Source organism: Bos mutus, chromosome 13 (assembly GCF_027580195.1).
Source record: "Bos mutus isolate GX-2022 chromosome 13, NWIPB_WYAK_1.1, whole genome shotgun sequence".
In the NCBI taxonomy this organism is placed as follows: Eukaryota; Metazoa; Chordata; class Mammalia; order Artiodactyla; family Bovidae; genus Bos; species Bos mutus.
In genome coordinates this window covers 61,439,337-61,461,389 of record NC_091629.1, presented here as the reverse complement: position 1 = coordinate 61,461,389, position 22,053 = coordinate 61,439,337, and the positions used below count along the sequence as shown (strand labels likewise).

The following is a 22,053-nucleotide window of genomic DNA, read 5'->3' as shown; positions in this document are numbered from 1 at the left end:
AAAACTGAGTTATGCCTGCCTCTGTGTGCATGTGTGGGCTCCCTCGATCACAGCAGTGTCAGTAGATAAAACTCACGACAGATACATCCAAGATAGCTGAGTAAATGTATTATTGGTTATAGAAGCAATAACCACTAAAATAATTAACAGGAACCATCAAAATTGCATTGCCTCTGGAAAATAAGACTCTTGTTTTTTGTTATTAGTGTTTCTCTACCATCTGACTTTTTTAAACCATGTTCATGAATCACTTCGAGGTTTGTGTAGAAGTTAGCAAACTTTTTCTGTAAATAACCAGATGGTAAATATTTTAGGCATTGTGAGCCATACGGGTCTCCAGCAAATGCACAACTCTGCCCCTGTCTGTCCCAACAGACATCTGTAAATCAGCAACTGTGACTGTGTGCCAATAAAACTTTACACAAATAGGTGGCAAGCCCAATGTGGCCTGCAGGCTGTACTTTGCAGACCCTTGATCTAGTTAGCCCAATGTTCCCCAAACTATGAGCTACAAGATGCTCTAATATGTTTAAGGGTAATCCTCCACAAAGTGGGAGACGGTCCATGTTCACAGAGCTTAGAAACTGCTGGCTTAAAGGAACTGATTTTCTAATGTGCTTATGAGTCTGAACACCCAACACAGAGGCACAGTCTGTAGTTCAGATCAAGTCTCCAGTTTTCCTGAAGACACTGGAAAAGCATCAGAGTGTTCCTTTTTTGAGGGAAGGTGAACAGGGGAGGAGCATGAGAGCTTTTCTTTAAAAAACTTTTTATTTTGTATGGGTGTATAGCCGATTAACAAACAATGTTGTGATGGTCTCAAGAGAATAGTGAAGGGACTCAGCCAAACATAGACATGTATCCACTCTTCCCCAAACCCCCTCCCATCCAGGCTGCCACATAATGTTGAACAGAGTTCCACGTGCTATACAGTAGGTCCTTGCTGGTTATAATGCCACTTGAAGCAACATGATGGACCTAGAGATGATGATACCATGTGAAATAAGTGAGAAGGACAATTACCATATGACATCACTTATATGTGAAATCTAAACTATGACACAAATGAACTTATTTATAAGACAGAAACAGACTCACGGACATAGAAGACAAACTTATGGTTACCAAAGGGGAAAGAGCAGGGGGATAAGTTAGGAGGGTGGGACTAACAGATACACACTACTATATATAAAATAAATAACAAGTTCCTACTATATAGCTCAAGGACGTACATTCAATACCTTGCAATAACCTATCATGGAAAATAATCTGGAAAAGAATATGAATATGGCTGAATCACTTTGCTGTGCACTAGAAACTAACACAATATTGTAAATCAACTATACTGCAATTAAAAAATAAAAATAAAGACAACTGCAATTTGCTGTCACAGAACAAATTGAAAAAGTTATTTATTGCATTTAAAAAATAAAGATAATAAAGCAGACAATACTAAGAGACAATTTTAGCAAAGGCAGTACATTTGCTGCTCAGCGTCCTTTCAACAGTAACAAAGGAATCAGCCAAATCATAATTAAATGACCAAGAAAAAAATTTAATGACTTTTAGCAAAATTTGAGTTTGTAACTATGCCCAGGTATAAAACATCTTGGATTATTGAATAAAAACAAAAATAAAGGAACATTTTTAGATGGAGAGATGGTAAAATAAATTATTTATGGAAGTGTTATTAGAAAATTATGAGGAAAAGGTAAAAAGACAGTGTTGAAACAGTGGCTTTTAATTAGCAACCAGACAATTCCCCCTTTGTTATTTCTAGCAATATAAAAGATAAATTTAAAATTTGAAAAACACAAGTAATTAGCTTTAGATGAATTATGCAGTATCAGAGACACCACTCAGTCAGGACTTTGGGTATATTTTGTCTCCAAAGACTTTGAAATTCATGAAGAAATGTTGCCAATGCATTGACTGAGAAAATTGAACTCATGTGAAGATACTTTTGAATCTTTTACATCTGCAAAGAAGGATTTCAGCTAGATATGAAAACAAAAGGTTTCTATCATGATGTTTCTATCATGACAGAGTACTCTTGCTATGCTGGGTCAAAAATAGAGACTTACTAGATTTTTATAGTAAGAGACTGGTATTTCTCTTAGTACTTCATTCTACTGTATGATAATAATTTTCAGCTGGCTTTCCAAAGCACAGCCTACAAAAACCACCATGGATATTGTTAAAATTGTTTGGTATAGGCATATAAATGCTATGAATTACCACCAGTTTAAAGAACTGCTGAAACAAATACACGACAATGAATTTAATGATTATGTATTCTCTTCCAGTGATCTTTGATTGAGTCATGGAAGAGTTTTACAAAAGATTTGCTGTATAGTTAAACAGTTCATGGTTTTCTGTAAACAAATAATAAAGATTAAAAAACTGCAGCATGATATATTTTCTCATAGATATCACACTGCATATGAACAAACTAAGTTTAAAGCTCCATGGAGAGGAAAAGATTATTTATGACCTACATAGAAAGTGTGAGAATATATATCAAAATTGATACTTTTCATAAGTGAAAAATAATGGTCATACATTTTCATAACCTGGATTGATATGCAGAAGATTTTATTGAAACCAAAAGTATTACATAAATTGCCTCCAACATACAAGAAAATTTGAATGATACTTTATTGATATTGATAAGTTAAATTTAGCATTGGTTTTCAATTTTTACAATATCCCTTTGATTTTGATGTTAGTAATTCTGAGTTGGCATGAGAGTTAACAAATTCACATAATTTGAATAGACTTTAAAACTGACAAGTTTCTGTTTCCAAAAAATCAGTTCTAAAAAGATAAACAAGTTTTATCAATTTGAATGGCATATATTAAAAGAAAAGTATTTTTGACAGTAGATTCAGTTATTGGAAAACATATATGTTTGAAACTTGGTTACACAAATCTACTTTTTCAACTACAAATTTTAATAAATCTAAACACAGAGCCAAGTATTTCAGATGAAGATATAGTATCTGAACCTAATTATGCTATAGTGTTAACATATACATATTTCAAGAATTAGAATAAAATAAAGAAATCTCATTAATATTTTTATATTGTTTATAAGTAGAAATGACAACATTTTGGGAAGCCTGGGTTAAAGAAAATATATTATTAAAGTCAACTTCACCTGTTTTTCTTTTTAATTTTTTCAATGTTACTATCAGAATTTTAAAATTATATACATGACCCATTCAACTGAATAGCTGGAGACTCTGGCTACTCAAAGCAGTGTTTTTTCCAGGAGCATCAATATCATCTGGAAATTTCTTAGAAATGCAAAGTTTGAGGACCCAGCTGAAACCTACTGAACAGAATCAGAATTTTATTGAAAGTCTCTAGTTGGGCCAATATGAAATAAGAGGAAATGGATTTAAGCCTTTGCCTGAGACAACCAAAAATAAAGAAAAACATCCCTTGCCCCTGCAAAAAAAAAAAGGGGGGGAGGGTGGGGGAAGGGAAGGAATAAAAGGAAAATAAGGCACACAAAACATATGATATAGGAAGTAATGGTTTTCAGGGGACAAGACAATAGGAAGCTAATAAGGTGAGACTATTCCAGCTTATTGCCTTAAGAGATTTCCTGGCCAAGTCACAGAGAAAGAGAAACCAAGAAAACCCCAGGAGATTTTGAGTTGAAGATACAGAGCTAAGAGTTTAAGGAGACCAAGGCAGCTAGAGTTGTTACTACAAGAGAAGAAAGCTGTACAGACAGAAAACTCCAGATATCTGCACAAAGTCACTGGGGTATTCAGCTGAGAACTGAACGGTGTGGGCATGGGGGCAAACTATCTGTGGCTGGGGAAAAAACTACCAGAGAGTATTAGAGGTATCACTGCCCAGGGTTCTCACAGGGCCAAATGGTCCCTGTTTCCAAGACAGACTGGAAGACCTCATAAATCAGGGGCATTAAGTACTCAGGAAGATCTTGCCTCTTTAGTGGGAAATAGTAGCCCAAGACTGAGCACTGTCCACTCACACCTACCAAGCCTCGAAAGTAAGATACATAAGAATCACTTGTCCCAATTTAGCTACGGTCCCAAAAGAAGCTCAAGAATATTTATAGTTACACAAAAATATCCAGAATCCAAAAAAGGTGAAAATAACAAAGTCTGGAATCCAATTTTAAAAAATGCTAGGCATGCAAAGAAGCAAGAAAATCCAACACATGAGGGGAAATATCAAACAACTGAAACTGACCCAGAATTAAGACAGATATTAGAATTACCAGACAAGGATAGAGATTCAAGATTTTAAATAGAGATATGACTATATAAAATACAAATCAAATTCATAGAGATAAAAAATTTACATTGTGTGAGATGAAAAATACACTGGATATGATTAATGGTAGAATAGACACTGCAAAAGAAAAGATTAGTCAATTTGAAGACACAGCAATAGAAACATGTAAAATGAGAAAAAAAAGTTAAAAAAAAATGAACAAAGCATGAATGAGCTGTAGAGACAGTTCAAGCATTCTGATTTACATGAAATTTAGGCCCTCATGGCAGAGGAGATGCAGAAAATAATATTTGAAAAAATAATGATTGAAAATATTCCAAGTCTAAGAAAAACATAAGCCCAAAGAAACAAGGAGCTCAACTAACCCCAAGCACAAGAAATTTTACTAAGGCACATCATAAATTGCTCAAAACTAGTGATAAAGAAAAGAATCATAAAAGCAATCAGGGGGAGAAGAACACAACATAGAAGAATAAAGATAAGATGACATCAGATTTTATGTTGAAAATAATGTAAGTGACAAGTCGGTGAAGCAACATCTTTAAAGAAATGAAAGGAAAAAAATGTCAATCTAGAATTTTGTACCCTCAGAAACGCTTCAAAAATGACAGCAAATAAGGACATTATCAGATACATAATGGAAAGAACTCATCAGCAGCAGTCCTGCATAACAAAAACGTTAAAGGAAGGCCTTTTAATCAGAAGGAAAATGCTATCAGGTAGAAATATGGATATACGTAAAGGAATGAAGAACACTAGAAATAGCAATTACCTAAGTAAATGTATGACTCTTTTCTTATTATTTAAATCTTTTTAAAAGAGAAATGATTTCTAAAATAATAAAATTATGTGGAGTTAATTACATATATGAAAGTAAAGTAATACAAGGACCAAAATGGAAGTATACCACGGTAAGTTTCTTTTCTTTTTCTGTTTCTGGCCACACCCCGCCACATTGGGATCTTAGTTTCCCAACCAGGGATCCAACCCACACTTCCTACAATGAAGTGTGGAGTCTTAACCATTGGACTGCCAGTCAAGTCCCTGTAAAGTTCTTATAATACAGGTAAAGTAGTAATAATATCACTTAAGGGTAGACAATTAGTTCCCAGGTGGTGTTAGTGGTAAAGAACCCACCTTCCAATACAGGAAATGTAAGAGTCAGGAAGATCCCTTAGAGGAGGGCATGGCAACCCACTCTGGTATTCTTGCCTGGAGAATCCCTCGGACAGAGGAGCCCAGTGGGCTACAGTCCACAGGGTCACAAAGAATTGGACACAACTGAAGCAATTTAGCACAAAGTAGTAATAACATCACTTAAGGGTAGAGGATTAAAGATGTATACTATACACCCTAAAGCAACCACTAACATAACTAAGCACAGATAGAGCTAATAATCCATCAAAAGAGAGAAAATGGAATCATAAAAAAATGCTCAAATAATCCAAGAGAAAGCAGAAAAACAGGACAAGAGAATAAAAGACAGGATAAATGAAAAAAAAAAAAACAGGAAAATTACATACTTCAAATTAATGATAGCAGTAATTACATTAAATGTAAATGGTCTTAGTGTGAAAACACCAATTAAAAGATATTGTCAAACTGGAAAAATAAAAGCAAGATCCAAAATCCATACTACCTACAAGAAATGCACTTTAATATAAAGACACAGATAGGTTTAAAGAAAAAGGATGGAAAAAGATATACCAGGCTAATAGACAAAGATTTCAAAGTAAAAATTATCATCTGCTGTATATGAAGGAAGCCACTTCATAATGAAAAATATCCAGTTCATCAACAGGACATAACAATCCTAAACATCTATTCAACTTAACAACTATGCCAAACATATGAAACAAAAACTGATACAGCTGCAAGAAGGCCAATTCATAAGAATAGTCACAGATTTCTTGCTCTCTTGATATTAGATAGGAAATCAATAAATGTAGAAAAGATTTGAACAAGAGCCCCAGGTGATTCATTTGCACATTAAGGTTGAGAGGTACTCTTCTACCCTACTCATGACCCTACCCTGTCTTCCACCCTAGACAGTCCATATTCAGGTGAACTTATAGCAAATTTTTCTTTTGGCTTCTTATTGATATCATCATAACTGGTATAGGCATACTTCATTTTATCACACATTGCTTTACTGCACTTAATAGATACTGGGTTCTTTACAAATCAATATCCACATAAGCAGCAACCTTGCATCGATCCTGCAAGGAGATCAAAATCAGTCAATCCTAATCCTAATATTCAGGTTAGAAATCAACCCTGAATATTCATTGGAAGGACTGAAGCTGAAGCTCCAATTCTTTGGCCACCTGATGCAAACAGCCGACTCATTGGAAAAAGACCCTGATTCTGGGAAAGACAGAAGGCAGGAGGAGAAGGAGACGATAGAGGATGAGATGCTGGATGGCATCACCGACTCAATGGACATGAACTGGAGCAAACTCCAGGAGATGGTGAAGGATAGGGAAGCCTGGTGTGCTGCAGTCCATGGGGTTGTAAGAGCTGGATATGACTTAGTGACTGAACAACAACATCCATGAAAGTGTAACCGTGCATTGATTGAGTCTATTGGAACCAGTTTCCAGTAGCATTTGGTCACTTCACATCTCTGTGCTGTTTAGGTAATCCTTGCAATATTACAAACTTTTTCATAATTATATTTGTTTGGTGCCCTGTGATCAGTGGAGGTTACTACTATAATTTTCTGAAGTTTCAGATGATGGTTAGAATGTTTTAACAAGAAATTTTTTTTTTTTTTTTGGCTATGCCACATGGCATGTGGGATCTCAGGTTCCCTAACCAAGGATTGAACCTGTGCCCTCTGAAGTGAATGTGCAGAGTCTCAACCACTGGACTACCAGGGAAGTATTTTTTAATTAAGGTATGTACTTATTTTAGACAAAGTGTTATTGCACACCTAATAGACTACATTATATTGTAAACAAAACTTTTACATGGATGAGGAAACCAAAAAATTTATGTGACTCACTTTATTGCAATACATGTTTTATGGCACAGGTCTGGAATCAAATCCAAAATATCTCCAAGGAATGCTTGAATACTTTTGTCTGGCTTCCAGGCTAACCAGGAGTTTAGAGAAGAAAGTATTTTTAGGAAAGTTAATCTTTTAAAAAAGCGACCACAGAATTTAGAGATGGTAATGTCCAAAGAATCTGGATTTTACTCATATAGACCTAGAAAGAACACTGGCTCCCCACTTACATTTGAATTTCTTGAGACTTCAGGTACTCATCTATGGGACTATGTAAGAGCTATTGTAAAGTACAGACAATGCCTAGCACACAGCCTACATCAGAATCAACAAACATTAATTCCTTTCCCACAGTCAATAAACATTTCATGTTTAGAGATTACCTTTCTAGCACATATGCTTGGAAATCTTAATCAAAGGATGGGAAAAGGCAAGATCTTCAATGGCAAAACATGCCAGTATCTTTATTCTAATCACTGAAAATCCTGACACACCACTGAATTCAGCCAATACTTTCCCTTCTCACCCTCAATGAAGAGCTTTACTTTATTTATAGTGGTCATTGACATTTTTCTAACAGCTGTTGCCTTCCATCTCATAAGGGATTAAAAAAGAAAGGAAGAAGTTGAACAGCTTTATAACAAACTTTTAAAATTGTGGCAAGTGTATAAAAATGGTGATATTTTAAGTATTTTTTTCAAATCCCATTGGAAAATATCACTTGTTATTGACCTAATCACATCAAGAATGAAAAAACGGGGCTAAGAGTCAGAAGACACAGAATCCAGGCCAGACCCTAGAACCTGCTTCTTTTATGATCTTGAGTAGCACATTTTTCTTTGTGAGCCTAAATTTCCTCATCTATTAATAGAAAAGAAAAGACAAGCCAAGTTCATTGTAGAGAGTGCAAAAAGGAATTAAAGGAGGACTTCTCTGGCGGGCCAGTGATTGAGAATCCACCTGCCAAAGCAGGAGACATGGGTTCAGTCCCTGGCCTGGGAAGATTTCACACGCCACAGAGCAGCTAAGCCCATGTACCACGACTATGGAGGCCCTAGTGTCTAGAGCACGTGCTCTGCAAGAAGAGAAGCCACTGCAGTGAGAAGCCTGTATATCACAACTAGAAAAAAGTCTGTACAGCAATGAAGACCCAGCACAGCCATAAATAAATAAAATTTAAAAATAAAAAATTAAATGAGATGCGTGCGAAACTATAAAAAAATTACTTAAGTACAAGATATTATTTTCAATGATCATGGTCATTGGTTCCTTCTATTAATATGAAAATCAAGAGATAACTAGGGGGTAAAAACTGTCAAATATCAAGTCACTACTCTTCTCCTTTTTAGACTTATTTGCTCAAAAACTTCCCAAATTACCACTGAAGAGATTTCTCCACAAGTAAAAGGAAATGCAGTAATAAGAAAAAAGTTTGAGTAACTTTTCTAAGACTGTATTACATAAAGCCCAAGAAATTAATAAATTTTGGCTTAACACTGGGCCAAACTTTCCCCCAAAACCCTGTTAGAAAGTTAAGAAACAGTGGTAACATTATACCTCAGTAAATCTATAGAAAGTAAAGAAAAAGAAAGGAAGGTAGGACAGAATGAAAGGGGAGGGAGGGAAGGAGGAAGAAAAAAGAAGAAAGAAAACAGTGGGAATAGCGATTGGAAGATATACACATTAAAACAGCAGCAGAACAGAAACAGTCTTTCACTGAGTTAGACACAGATCTGGGACAGTCAACATCTTCAGCAAAAAGCAGACAAATACTTGAATCCTGTTCTCCAAACCAGCATGGACTTGTGTGCATGCTAAGAGAGTGTGTGTGCTAAGCTGCTTTAGTTGTGACCAACTCTTTGCAACCCTATGGACTGTAGCCCACCAGGCTCCTCTGTCCATGGGATTCTCCAAGCAAGAATACTGGAGTGGGTAGCCATGCCCTCCCCCAGGGGATCTTCCCTACCCAGGGATCGAACCCATGTCCTTTAAGTCTCCTGCATTAGCAGCAGGGTTCTTTACCACTAGCACCACTTGGGAAGCCTCACAGTATGGCAGTATGACATTAGTACCATTTATTTATTGGCTCAGTGCACTGGAAGGTCGATGTACCTTGCAGTCAGAAGCCCTAGGTTTAAATCGCAATCCTGTCACCCGCTACATAAGTGATTCTGCCCAGCTCTCCACCCCTGTGAGCTTCCATACTGCTCTTCTGTGAAATGGGAATAACACTACCTACTTCAGGTGGTGTGATTCAGTGGCATTAGTGATGTGAATGTGTTCTCCACATAAAAACACTCATATAAGCTTGAAATCTCCTAAATGTAAATGATTATTCATGAGAAGTCATATGCATAGCACTTTAATGGCAACTTTCAATATTCACTGAAGAAGGCATTACTCTTAGCAAGAGCTGTTTGTCCTACCAGATGATGAATGATACTTTCGAGAATAATGGTAATAATAGTAGGAAACCCATCTGGAGAATAATTCTCTCAAGAATTCATCTGTTAAATTGCCTCTATCGATACAGAAGCTTAAAAAATATTAAATCCACAGGTATCCTTGTATTCACCTACGCTGAGTGGCGATAACTAATTCGTAAGCCTAAACACAATGGGGGCAACTCCTCCACAGCTCATCAACTGTCCCCAGTTCTCTCTGGAATCGAAAACAATGGGGAAAGCACTGGGAAGTGTGACAGCAGATAAAGCCGAAAAGCCATTCTCGGTTCTGGGGTTAACTCTCAGCAAGCCGTGTGGAGCTGGCAACCAAAGAGAACAAAAAGCATGGAGGAGAAAAAGGTTTGGGTGATGACTATGCAAACACAGCGGCTCAGTCAGTAAGAGTTTGCCTGCAATGCGGGAGATCCAGGTTCAATCCCTGGGCTGGGAAGATCCCCTGGAGAAGGAAATGGCAACCCACTCCAGTATGCTTGCCTGGAGAATCCCGTGGAGGGAGGAGCCTGACGAGCTACAGTCCTTGGGGTCACAAAGAGTCGGACACGACCAAGTGACTAACACTATGCAAACACAGCGCTTAACTTTGTGAAGGGGACTTTTAGCTGACGTGGGAAGGGATGGAGTAGAAAATGGAAGCAACGGGCCAATAAAGAGTTGGCCCTCTTCGCCCACGGGCTCCGCATCAGGGAATTCAACCTATTGCAGATCCGCATATGTAGGATCTCATGGATTTCATGTATGTGGAGCAAAAAATATATGTGGGCCTGTAAATGTTAGCTTCCCAGGTGGTGCTAGTGGTAAAGAACCCGCCTGCAATGCAAGAGATATAAGAGACACAGGTTCAATCCCTGGGTCGGGAAGATCCCCTGGAGGAGGGCATGGCAACCCACTCCAGTATTCTTGCCTGGAGAATCCCGTGGAGGGAGGAGCCTGGTGGGCCATAGTCCATAGGGCTGCACAGAGTCAGACACGACTGAAGTGACTTAGCATGCAGGCACAGATATTAGTAGCTCTACCATCCGATAAAGGATGCTACTACTTGTAGCTAGAACTAGTGTCTGTGCTCAAAATGAAAGGGAAAAGTTTTCTACAATAAATCTGCAGTTTTCTTTAAGTTCCCCACCCGCCCCAAGAAGCCTAGACATTAGGGATGGAACTAATTTGTTCATGGAAAAAAAATAATAAAGTGCTTTCACTGCCTGCTGTAACTAACTTGTGCTTTCTTCCAACTCTGGGAGAACCAAGTATAGGAAAAAAAAAAAAAAAGCCATGTGATGAAAGGCTTTTAGTTTTTTTAAAAAGTGATGAGGAAGTTTTTTTAAAAAACACACAGATGTTGGGTTTATATAAATAATCAAGTGAAACATTTTTCTACTGTGTAATTTTCCTGTCATGCATCTAATATGCTTTTCTTTTTCCTGGAAATTCAACATCAGAACTTTATGATGATGATTGTTTTTCAACAGATAATTGGATAATTCTGGGGTCAGAATAAGAATATAAACATATATATATATGCAAATATATATCTACATATCATACACATATATCTTATTTAAAAGTCTTACATCAAATTCATTATGAGGAATGGGAAGGAAATAGTCTAACACTACTTGAAGTAAGTTCTCTCTATATTTGGGTTCACAATCTATCAATTTTTCTAGGAATGTAGTGCACAGAAGCACAAGAACATGTTATGGGGGAGATGAGAGTACACTTCGGGTGTAACAGGATGTTATTAGCCTTATTCTTAGAGCTTTTGGACTTACAATCCAATAGACTAAAAATACAGCTTTTCACAAAAAAAGCCTGTTTCCCTTCAAGTTTTCAAGCATGGAATTTCCTCCTCACAGCACACAATTCAGGAACAGAGGACTACCTTTCTACTTACCCGGCTATCAAGGGCCATGTCTGAAACAGAGACACAGACCTGGGGCAGATCATCCTTGTCAGTTTCTTCTTAAGCCCGAGAGTGATTCATCCTGAGAAGGCTGCCCTGGGTCCGCACAGACTCCCTCTGACAGAAAGCAGGCCCAGCTCTCCTTTCAAGCCTCTACTTTTCTCCAAAAATAGTAGGTTTTGCCAACCTGCTAGCCAGTATTCTTAAATCACAACCGGGCTTTTATCAGAAATACCAACGTTTGATCCTTGAAAAGCATTCAAGATAAGAGCAGTGTTGCCTACACCACACTGGATGTGAAGATGAGACTTCTGAGAGCGGCTTCAGGCACACAGATCGCCTCCAACAGATGGGGAAGTCCCTCTTCCCTCCAACAGGCCTGAAATAGAACCTCTTTCCTCCCCCAGAAACCGCTGAAAACAGCAAGGCAGACACTAGAGGCTGCTGGCTGTGACACACAGCACCAGGAAAAGAGGCTGCTCGCTGTGGAGGACAGTCCCTCCAGAGTGACAATAAGCCTGGCAGCTAGTTTCTGCAGAGCTTGGCACAGGGATAAGAAAGCCTCTTTAGAAACACAGTTGGCAAAACACTGAGTATAAAGGACACTCCGAGAAAATGTGTAATTACAGACTCAGAATCACTGTCTGGACTACATCCCCACCATACATCCCTTAGAGGACAGCGGGGGTCGTCTGCACCCCACCGGACATCCTGTAGGCACACCACTCTCCAGGCTTCCTTCTTCCTTCATTATATGCAGTGGTGCAGATGGCCACAGAAGGAAAAGCCAACCTACAAGACACTGATATGGTTGTCTCCTTGATTAAATAAAGTTGATGGCTTGGGATCCGAGTTCACACCCAGACTCTACTACTTACTGTCTTGCCTCATTTGGGGTACTTAGCCTGTGAAGGCTTCAGCTCAGAGACGGTGCTGATGAAAAGTTGCACTGCATTTCAAGCCTCAGCAAAGAGCCCGATACACAGTCCCAATCTTCCATACTGCTGTAATCAACAGCATCACCGCCCCCACCAGTGCATCCTGTGTGCCCCGTTACACCCGGAGTGTACTCACATCCCTCCCACAACATGTTCCTGTGCTTCTGTGCTGGCAGACCCATCTCCAATTGTAAGCCCCATGAGGTCAGGATTGACTCTATAGTCTCAACACCAAGCCCACACACACACGTGCACACACGTATGCGGTTAACAGGTATTTGCTGACCAAGTCAGTGAATGAACAGTCCACTTGATGATTTCACATCTCGTTTCTACATAATCCCAATTTAAAAAGCCTTTCCCCAGATGTTAATATAGATGGATAACTAGATTAAGTGAACTGAACCTGGTAACCACATTGAGATGCCGCTGGACACCAATTAAAGAGCATGGCTGAAACAAAGATCCTTTGCTCTGGATGAGTCTGTAGGAATGTAAGCTCCTATCCCAATGCTTTAAGCAGGCTCCCCTGTCTACCAGGGCAAGAAAACTGGGCTCCTTTTTAATTAGGAAGATCTATACGCAAACTTCATTTTGGCATAGAGAAGCATCCTTTCCCTTTGTTTTGCAGAATTAAAAAAAAAAAGTGGAGAGCAAGATGCGAGGGCTCCAGAATTCATGGGGATCACCACTGAGCAGGAGCCGAACCCCAGAAACTCCTCCTGCAGCCCTGTTCCAAGGCATCCTGTTCCACTGCCTCCCAACAGCCAGCCTGCTCCATCCTGACCCTGAGGATGCCTCTTTGTGACCGAAGCTTTGGAGAGAAAAATAAAGAGTCCCAAATCGGGGTGAATCTGTGAAGGATCTCTCCGGACCTCCTCTCCTGTGTATTTTCACAGATGCAGGATCATAGCTAGGAAGTACCCAACATGACCCTCTGGAACAGCACAGACTCAAGATGACCAATCTTTCAGGATTTACACAGAAACAGACTGGCCACCCAGCACAAACTCAACTTCCTTTAAAGGTCTTTCAAAAGTATAATTTGAAGTGGGGGAAAAAAAAAGCAAACATTAATTCTGTTCTGTGTATGTACAATGTCCATTTTCAAGGAAAAAGTTATCAAAACACAAGTTCATGTTTCAGTGACTTCCAAGGTGCTGCCATGGGAAAGGGAAGCCAAAATAAACCTCAAAACCTTTCCCCCGAAGTTCAAGTCTTTCAAATGCCCTCACCAGACCAGTTTCAAGACTGGTGTTTCCAAGGTTCCATTCCAAGAATCATTTTAGTTACAAGCCTCAAAATAAAAACTGTAATAGTGCATATAACATATGTCATGATTATCCCCAATGCAAATGACGGTCAAACAGGACTGGCTGACGATAAAGGCAGCAGGGCCTGTGAAGTGTGGGTTAAAACAAACAAATGAGAAAGAATCTATTTCTCAGGAAGCACCATCACAGAAGGGGAGGAAGGATTAGTTGAAAGAGGCTAAGAGAGTAAATTTCAACAGTGCTGAACACAAGAAATGTGTCATTATGCGTGGTGATGGATGTTGACTAGATTTATTGTGGTCATTTCGTAACACAAATATTGAATCGTTATGTTGTACACCTGAAGCTGGTATGTCAACTACATCCCAACAAATAAAAATCAAGAAGGTAAAAAAAAAAAAAAAGGGTGGGGTGGGAAGCACAGGAAGTGAGAAGGAAAACGCAGGACAGAAACAAAGCCATGCCCTGGGAGGCCTGGGAAAGTGCACACACAGAGGGGCCGAAACAGGGCCGCAGGATGAGCCAAGGATCGGCCATCAGCCAGAGGAGGAAAAGCCAGCAGAAGCAAGCAGCGAGGATGGGGGAGAACTCACCCCATGTCAAAGGGCAGGCTGCACAGTGGGGGAGCAATTAAACACCAATGACAGATGGAGATAAGGGCATTCCAGGCAAAGTGTCCCTAAGACACCTGAAACCAGCGGCTGTGGGAGGGGCTGGGTGACGGCCACAGACCAGGAGGAGGGCAGCGCATCAGAGAGAAAAGGAAAAAGGTCTTTTAAGGAGAAGGCAGCCAAAGCTTGGGGTGTGGGGTGCTGTTAGGAGGCATATGGGAGCAAAACTGTGTCCGCACAAGGAACTCACCGGCGTGGGGCAGTCTTGAGCCAAAAAGTGGCCCCTCATGGCTGCACCCTCAAAGCTCATCACCTTCTTCCTCCTACAGGGAAGCAGCTATTGCATCCAGAGCACTGAACGGGGATGAAACACTCTGAGATGCAGTTAACGTGAAATCACCTTCTGAAAGGAGCGGGGCTAGCTGAAGAAGAGTGACACGTCCACTAGCCACGCTGGGCCTCTGTGCGCGCGCAGGCATGCACGTGTGTGCTCATTCAGGACAGGGAGGAGGGATGCCCGTGTTAGAAAGCTTGACGGACCTAGAGGTGATCATACTAAGTCAGAAAGAGAAAGACTAATACCATGTGATATTATTCATATGTGGAATCTAAAAAAAAAAAAAAGATACAACTGTACTTATTTACAAAACAGAAATAGACATACAGATAAAGACGACAAACTTATGGTTACCAAAAGTGGAAAGGGGGGCAGATAAATCAGGAGTTTAGGATCAGCAGATACACACCACTATATTTAAAATAGACATCCAACAAGGGCCTACTGTTACAGTACAGGGAACTCCACTCAATATCTTATAATAACTGCTAACGGAAAAGAAGCTGAAAAACAATAGATTTATATACGTGTGTGTATAACTGAATCACTTGCTCCTTTTATACCTGCAACTAACACAACATTGTAAGTCTACTATAATTCAATTAGGAAATAAAGGAACAAAACAGAAGTTGGCAACTGCCCTCAAGAGCCAAGACTTGAAAACAGAACATGGTAAGTGGACATTTATAACGTGCAGAGAAGTGTAATAAGGAAAAGAATTATTCCAGAGAAAGAACCCAGTGAGGACCATGCAGACAAAAGACACACAATGAAGTCTCCAGAAGGTGAGGACTTGTCCTTTAGTTTCAAACAAGTTGATCCTTTCAAGACTTGATCAGCAAGGGCACGGATCTTTGAGGCAGCCTCTTATTATTCTAATCCTAGCCCAGGCAAAGTTCTCAAAGGCAGAGCCGGTTTCCTCTTTCGTAAAATACACCCCACACCCTTGAGGCCTCCCCCTTCCTGCCACACCAGGTCATCAGCTCAGAGACCCAAACACAGTTCTTCAGGGTCTCAAAATGAAATGGCAGCAAAACCAACTGAAAGCTGAGATGCTGTCAAAAATCTAAAATTCCTGTGCAAAAGAAATGAAATAAAAGATGTGTGGGTGTGTCAATGGAGCCCTGAAGGAGATTAAAGGGCTTAGAACTGTGGGTCTAACTTGGCAATTAATGGGTCGCTGGGAGAGTTGAAGCCACAGTGGGTGCCGGCACAAAGATGAGCATCAGAATCAGAGGGTTTTATTCATGAGGAGGGCATGGCAACCCACTCCAGTATTCTTGCCTGGAGAATCCCATGGACAGAGGAGCCTGGTGGGCTACAGTCCACAGGGTCACAGAATTAGATATGACTGAAGTTGATTTAGAGTGATCACAAGTGATCAGAGTTTATTTTAAAATCTCTCCTAGAACAAAGGGACTGAAGCTGACTCAATTCCTATAAAGCACTGGATTTATGCTTGTAGCTGCTAGAGGTCATTCGTTCACCTCCATTCACAGGAATTAGGAGGCAAGAGGCTTTTAAGTGGGCTTCCTTGGTAGCTCAGTTGGTAAAGAATCTGCCTGCCTGCAACGCAGGAGACCCTGGTGTGATTCCTGGGTCGGGAAGATCCGCTGGAGAAGGGATAGGCTACCCACTCCAGTATTCTTGGGGTTCCCTGGTGGCTCAGACAATAAAGAATCTTTCTGCAATGCAGCAGACCTGGGTTCCATCCCTGGGTTGGGAAGATCCCCTAGAGGAGGGCATGGCAACCCACTCCAGTATCCTTGCCTGGAGAATCCCCAGGGACAGAGGAGCCTGGTGGGCTACAGTCCACAGGATTGCAGAGAGTCAGACACAACTGAGCAACTAAGCACAGCACGTGCTTTTGAGTGCTGGGCAGGAGTCAGGGAACTGGGGGGCTCCAGTAGAGACAGGTGTGTCTACAGGCACATGCAAAGCCTTCTCTTGTTAGGATATGAACTCAATATTTGATCAACCTTATCAAGCCTCTCCCATCTTCCTGGCCTCACACCCTCCTCCTTGGCTTTATTTGAGCAGACATGGTGACACCACCAACAGGATTACACAGAAAGCTCTCTGAAGAGGCACCTTCACACACACACACACACACACACACACACACACACACACGCTGCCTCTATTACAGCCCTCACATTGTACTTGTTTCTGTCTGTTGTTTCTGACCTGGGAGTCCATCCACGGCTAGACCCAAGCCCTTTTTCATCTTCAGGTTCTCCAGGCCGGCTTGCATGTAAACACTCAACCTAAGATGCACTGAAGTAAACCAAAGAGCTAAGTCATCTTGGGTAAGTAACAACTTCTTGGAAACTCCAGTTTTCTCAAGGATAAGATAAGGGGTGTGGGCAAAGCACAGACTGGCTCTAACAAATGCAAAATACCCTAAATCTTCAGAAAACAAAAGCGCACAGTCAGGACATACATTGTAACTTTTATATATTTCACGCAACAGAAGAATATATATGATTAACCCTGATGAATATGGCAACTTAAAAAATAAAAAAACCCACTTAGTTTTACCATGCGACCTGTTTCTTTGTTAGTTACCGAAATACAAAAGCAGCCTAGGTTTTCAGGAGGGAAAATCTATATACATGGTGGTCATCCTCAAAAAAAAAAAGGTATGGGGAGGGGGGAATGTTAATTCTGACATTTCCTTTTCTCCCCTGAGACCCTCTATCTGGAATAACATTGACATAACAGAAACAAACAAGACTCTTTACAATGGCTACAGTTTAACAAAGGCGTCTATGGATTTTTACCTTCCTGGGTTTCTGCACAAAAGCAGCAAATGTAAGCACAGTTGCCCCAGCAGCTGGCAAGTTCTCTCCCATACGCGAAGAAGTTGTGGAGCAGCTGGGGAATGCAAGATGCTTTTGAACAAGCTGCTATGTGATCCAAAATAAGGCTGCCTGTTCATCTTCCCCACAATGGAAGCGACAGCCCAGCGCAGGTCTGGCGCATGCCCCGCAGCTGCTTCTTTCTTCCGCCCTGGAAACTCAACAAGTAGCTACAAATGAAGCGAGATGCACAAAAGGGGAGAAACCTTGCTGCTAACCCTTTGCACGCCATCCCCTGGTTATAGACACGCAGCTCATTCACACCCAAATGGAAAAATCCATGTACGGCTTTCAAGGGCAATCCCACCCTGGACTCCACTCCATGCCCTTCTTGGTAACAACTTTCACTATTGGGTGGCATTTAATAATGTTATAAGGTCTCCAGTCCTTCACCCAGGATGCTTATTTAAAAGATAAATGCAAAAATCAAGAACTAGGAAGCAGCAATGTTCAGGAGGCTTTCATCAACAACTTGACATAGTACACTTAAAAATAACTATTTCTCCACTTGGCTAAATCGAAAATCTTCCAAGTTTTGGGGTTTTTTTTTTACCATATGAAATAGTTATCCTGGATGTTCACTCATTGTGTAGCTTAACTGGACGTAACCAGATCCCTCTCTGCCACCTTCCAAATGTTAGTTTGGCAATTTGGGCATCATATACAGTTGACCATATTTGAGCAAACAGTTTTAAAATGTTTAAAACTCTCCTCCCTCCCTGATCAATTCTGTGGCTCATCTTTAAACAGACTCCAGAAAATGTTCAATTTTCCAAGTATATTCCAGAAAGTATTCTATTTTCCCGCTTGCTCGGATCAGGCCAGCACAATTTTCACAGACATAGAAATTTTCTTTAGCGTTGTCAATGGCTAGTGAAGGCACAAAGAGAAGACCTGCTTCCTTTTCTCCAGCTTGTTTGGTGGTTTTGAGGGCTTTTTTTTTTTTTTTTTAAGTCCTGTCCTCTTGGCCACGGGATACTGGCTTTGAATTTAAAAAGAAAGAGGAATAGCTGGAACATTGGCCACAAAATTACACAGTGGTAACACGAGGAGGAAAACCAGGCGGTTCCAGAGCTCCTTGTAAATTCTTTGGGCGACTAGACAAAGTTTTCCATCATTACCACCCCCACCCCCAAGACAGACACACACGTAACACTTGCTGACAAAAAAGAATATCTAAGTGCATTACCTTGCTGTATGAATGAAGAAGATCAAGTTAACTCTCAACTATTGTACCTCTCCACACAAGGGAAGAGAAGATTCTGTTCTCAAACCTCATTATTAGTTAACACTTGTTGAGCGGCTACTATGTGTTAGGATCTGTGCTACTAAGTGCCTTATACAAATGATCACATTTAACCCTTGCAGCTTGAAACCAGGCAATGCTATGATTGTGGTGGTGTTTAGTTGCGAAGTAGAGCCGGACTCTCTTGACTGTGGCCCTTGAGGCTCCTCTGCTCATGGGATTTCCCAGCCAAGAATACTGGAGTGGGTTGCTATTTCCTTCTCCAGGAGATCTTCCAAACCCAGGGATCAAACCCACGTCTCCTGCTTGGGCAGGTGGATTCTTTACCCTTGTGCCACCTGGGAAGCCCCAGCATTACACACCAATAGACGTGGAGGCAGCAGAGGTAGCCGGCCCTTAATCATCATGCCTCGCTGTCTGCACAACTGGCAGTGCCCTAGGATATTCTGAGTCAGGAATGTCATTCCAGGGTTTCAAACAACATTTTTCTCTAAGACAACACACTTTCAGTACACTCAAGACAACACCACCGTCTCATATCATAAACTGGAGTTCAATAAGGCTTAAAGATGTGATGATCTCAGATGCCTAACAGGAATTTCAAAGTCATAACCTACTAGTTATGACTTTAATTAATGAAGGTTGGTGCATTTCCAAGGCAGACTTCATTTTAAACACACATGGCAGCAATGTCAAGAGCTTAGATGGGGTAGGAAATGCAGCCCTTTTCCTGCAGGAAGGCCAACGGAGCTGCGAGCTTCCTAGACAGAACTCCTAAGCCTAGGCCCACCTGCCTAAAAAGACGCCTGCAGAGGCAAACCGCAGCTGTTTCTGCCTCTCTCTGGTGCTGTCAGATGACTCTAAGCAGTTTAGTTGTCTTCATATACCTTAAGCTTTAAACTAAGAGTTGGGGGAGTTCCCTGGTAGCCTAATGGTTAGGGTTCTGGCTTTCACTGCCAGAACCCATGGGCCTGGGTTAAATCCCTGGTTGGGGAACTGAGATCCTGCAAGTTGCTCTCCGTGGCCTAAATAAATAAACTTGGTTTAGGGGAGGCCCTGAGCCACACAAAAGTCAGCCACAGGTGAAGTCAATCTAATCCTAATAACTAACACCATCAAACCGAACCCAGGCTTAGAGCTTGTACCACTGACTCTGCAATCACCGATCCACGCCTCTCGAGGGGCAGCCTTTGGCGTAGGAACTATGACTAGGAAACGAACGGTACTCTTTGGAGCGAGACAGACTCTCGGTGCTGGAGACCTCTTTGAACCCGTTTCCCTATCTTTACGGTAGAAGTCATCTTTCTGCGGGAGGCTTAAAAGTGAACGGTGACGATCCTTCCTAAGTGGACATAAGAGTCTCGTACAGAAGGCCTTTCCCTACTTCAGAAGGGAGTGGCGGCAGATAAGAAAACATGAAATCTATCCATAGATTACGGCGGGATTCGGTTTCACACCAGAGCGGAGCGCCCCGGGTTTCTCCTGGGCAGCACCTCCTCTGGCGTCCTACTCTCGGGAAGCGTCTGTCGCACAGGGAGATAGATGCTGCCCCTGCCATCCCAAGGACAGGCTTGTGCCTAAGTCTGGGGTTTGCACGCAGTGACCACAACCTCGGAGGAGGACAGGAGCTCTCCTCTTTCTCACCGCCGTCCTCTCCCCTCGGCGGAACTTCCAATTACAACAAACCGTCAGGACTGCACCGGAGCTGTAATGCCGACGCCAGAAGCGCTTAACCTCGCACCTGACCCAGATTGCCGCCTGAACTGGAGCCGCCGGGTCGCTGCCTCACAGTAATGCAATTACCGCCTTCTGGAGCTCCCCTCAGGGTACCGGGAGGCGGCCGCTGTCACCCCAGGACTAAACCCCTCCCTTCCGGGAGCCTGCGCGGAGGGGCGTGGCCCGGCGGGCTGGCAGGGCGCGCGGCGCCGGCACTTCCCACCGCTGGGGCGCGACCCAGGGACCCCGAGGAAGGCGCCCGGGGACAGCTGCTGCCCTCGCCCTCCGCCCAGGCGGTGAGACAGGGAGGCCAGCAGTGTCGCAGTTCTGGGCACACGCTTGTCCCTCCCCGGGCCGCCCCTTCCTCTCCCCTCCTCCCCGCCTAACGGGCCGCCTCGCTAACTTCCAGAAACTCCGCGGAGGGGAAGCCTGAGCCGGCCGGTGCCGCGGGGCGGCGCGCGCCCGGGCGCGCCGGGGACGGAAGTGGGTGGGAGAGGCTGCCGCGCCGCGCCTTTGTTGTTGCTCCGGGACCCCGCGGGCCCCCGCTCCCGGGAGCGCCCCATCGCGGCGGTCCGGGGATCGGCCTCCCCCTGCAGCACCGCCCCAAGCCCAAATCTAACTAACCTCACCTCCAGCCCCCGGGGGAGGGCGCGCCACGGCGCGTCCTAGTGTCTGCCCGCCGGAGCTCTGCGCGGCTGATCCCTGCCCTCGGCCACCGCGCAGAGGGACGCTCCTCACCTTCTTTCCGAGCTTCCCCCAGACTTCCCGGGGCACAGCTGCCGCTCCCGGCCCAACAGCCGCTGGGCAGCCCGGACTCTCGACAGCGCCGCGGCCACTCCCTGGCTGCTTTCCCAGAACGAGGACCGGGTCCCCCTCCCGGGATGATTCACAGCTCCTCACCTGGAGCCTCACTCGAGTGCCCTCCCTCCTTCGGCCGGCGCGGCGATCGAGAGCGGGCGCCCTCTGCCGGGCCACCGGCCAGAGCTTCCCCGGGCCGGAGCGGGTCGGGAACATGGAGCCCGGCCGAGCGCAGGGACTCCCGCGCCTCCCACCGCGGCCACCCACGAGAGTAGGAGCCAGCGCGCCCGGACTGTCCCGGGCCGTTATGCGCGAGCTGGGCCCGACCCCGGCCCAAGAGGACCAGGGCTGTCCCTGTGCCCCGGGGCCACTGCGCGCCCCACTCGCGGCCCGGCCGGTCCAGCCCTGCTCCCCGGAGGCGTCCTCAGGAACCCACCATTAACCGCGTGCGCAAGACGAGTTTTAAAAAGCCCTGGAAAGTCAGTTTTACTGTGTCAAACAAAGTTTGGGTCTTGATTCTCAGTAGCCCTCTTCTGCCCGAATTAAAAGGGTCGGAGGAGAGGGTAGTGGCCTTAGCACATCCCTGAGTTCTAGGACTCGGAAGACGCTTGGGGCAGCTTCAGGG

The 22,053-nt window shown here is 43.0% G+C and overlaps 1 protein-coding gene across 4 annotated transcripts in view; it reads right to left on the bottom strand.

Annotated features, from left to right (window-relative positions):
- Nucleotides 1-22,053, bottom strand: part of SVIL (supervillin) — a 255,989-nt gene that overhangs the window by 233,081 nt on the left and 855 nt on the right. The window contains exon 1 of one of the 4 annotated variants that reach the window (XM_070381839.1): nt 21,369-21,417. The exons of the other annotated variants lie outside the window; for them this stretch is intronic. The gene's annotated coding sequence lies outside the window, so the exon portion shown is untranslated. Of the gene's footprint in view, nt 1-21,368; nt 21,418-22,053 lie in introns of those variants that run through there. 4 annotated transcript variants of the gene reach the window in all.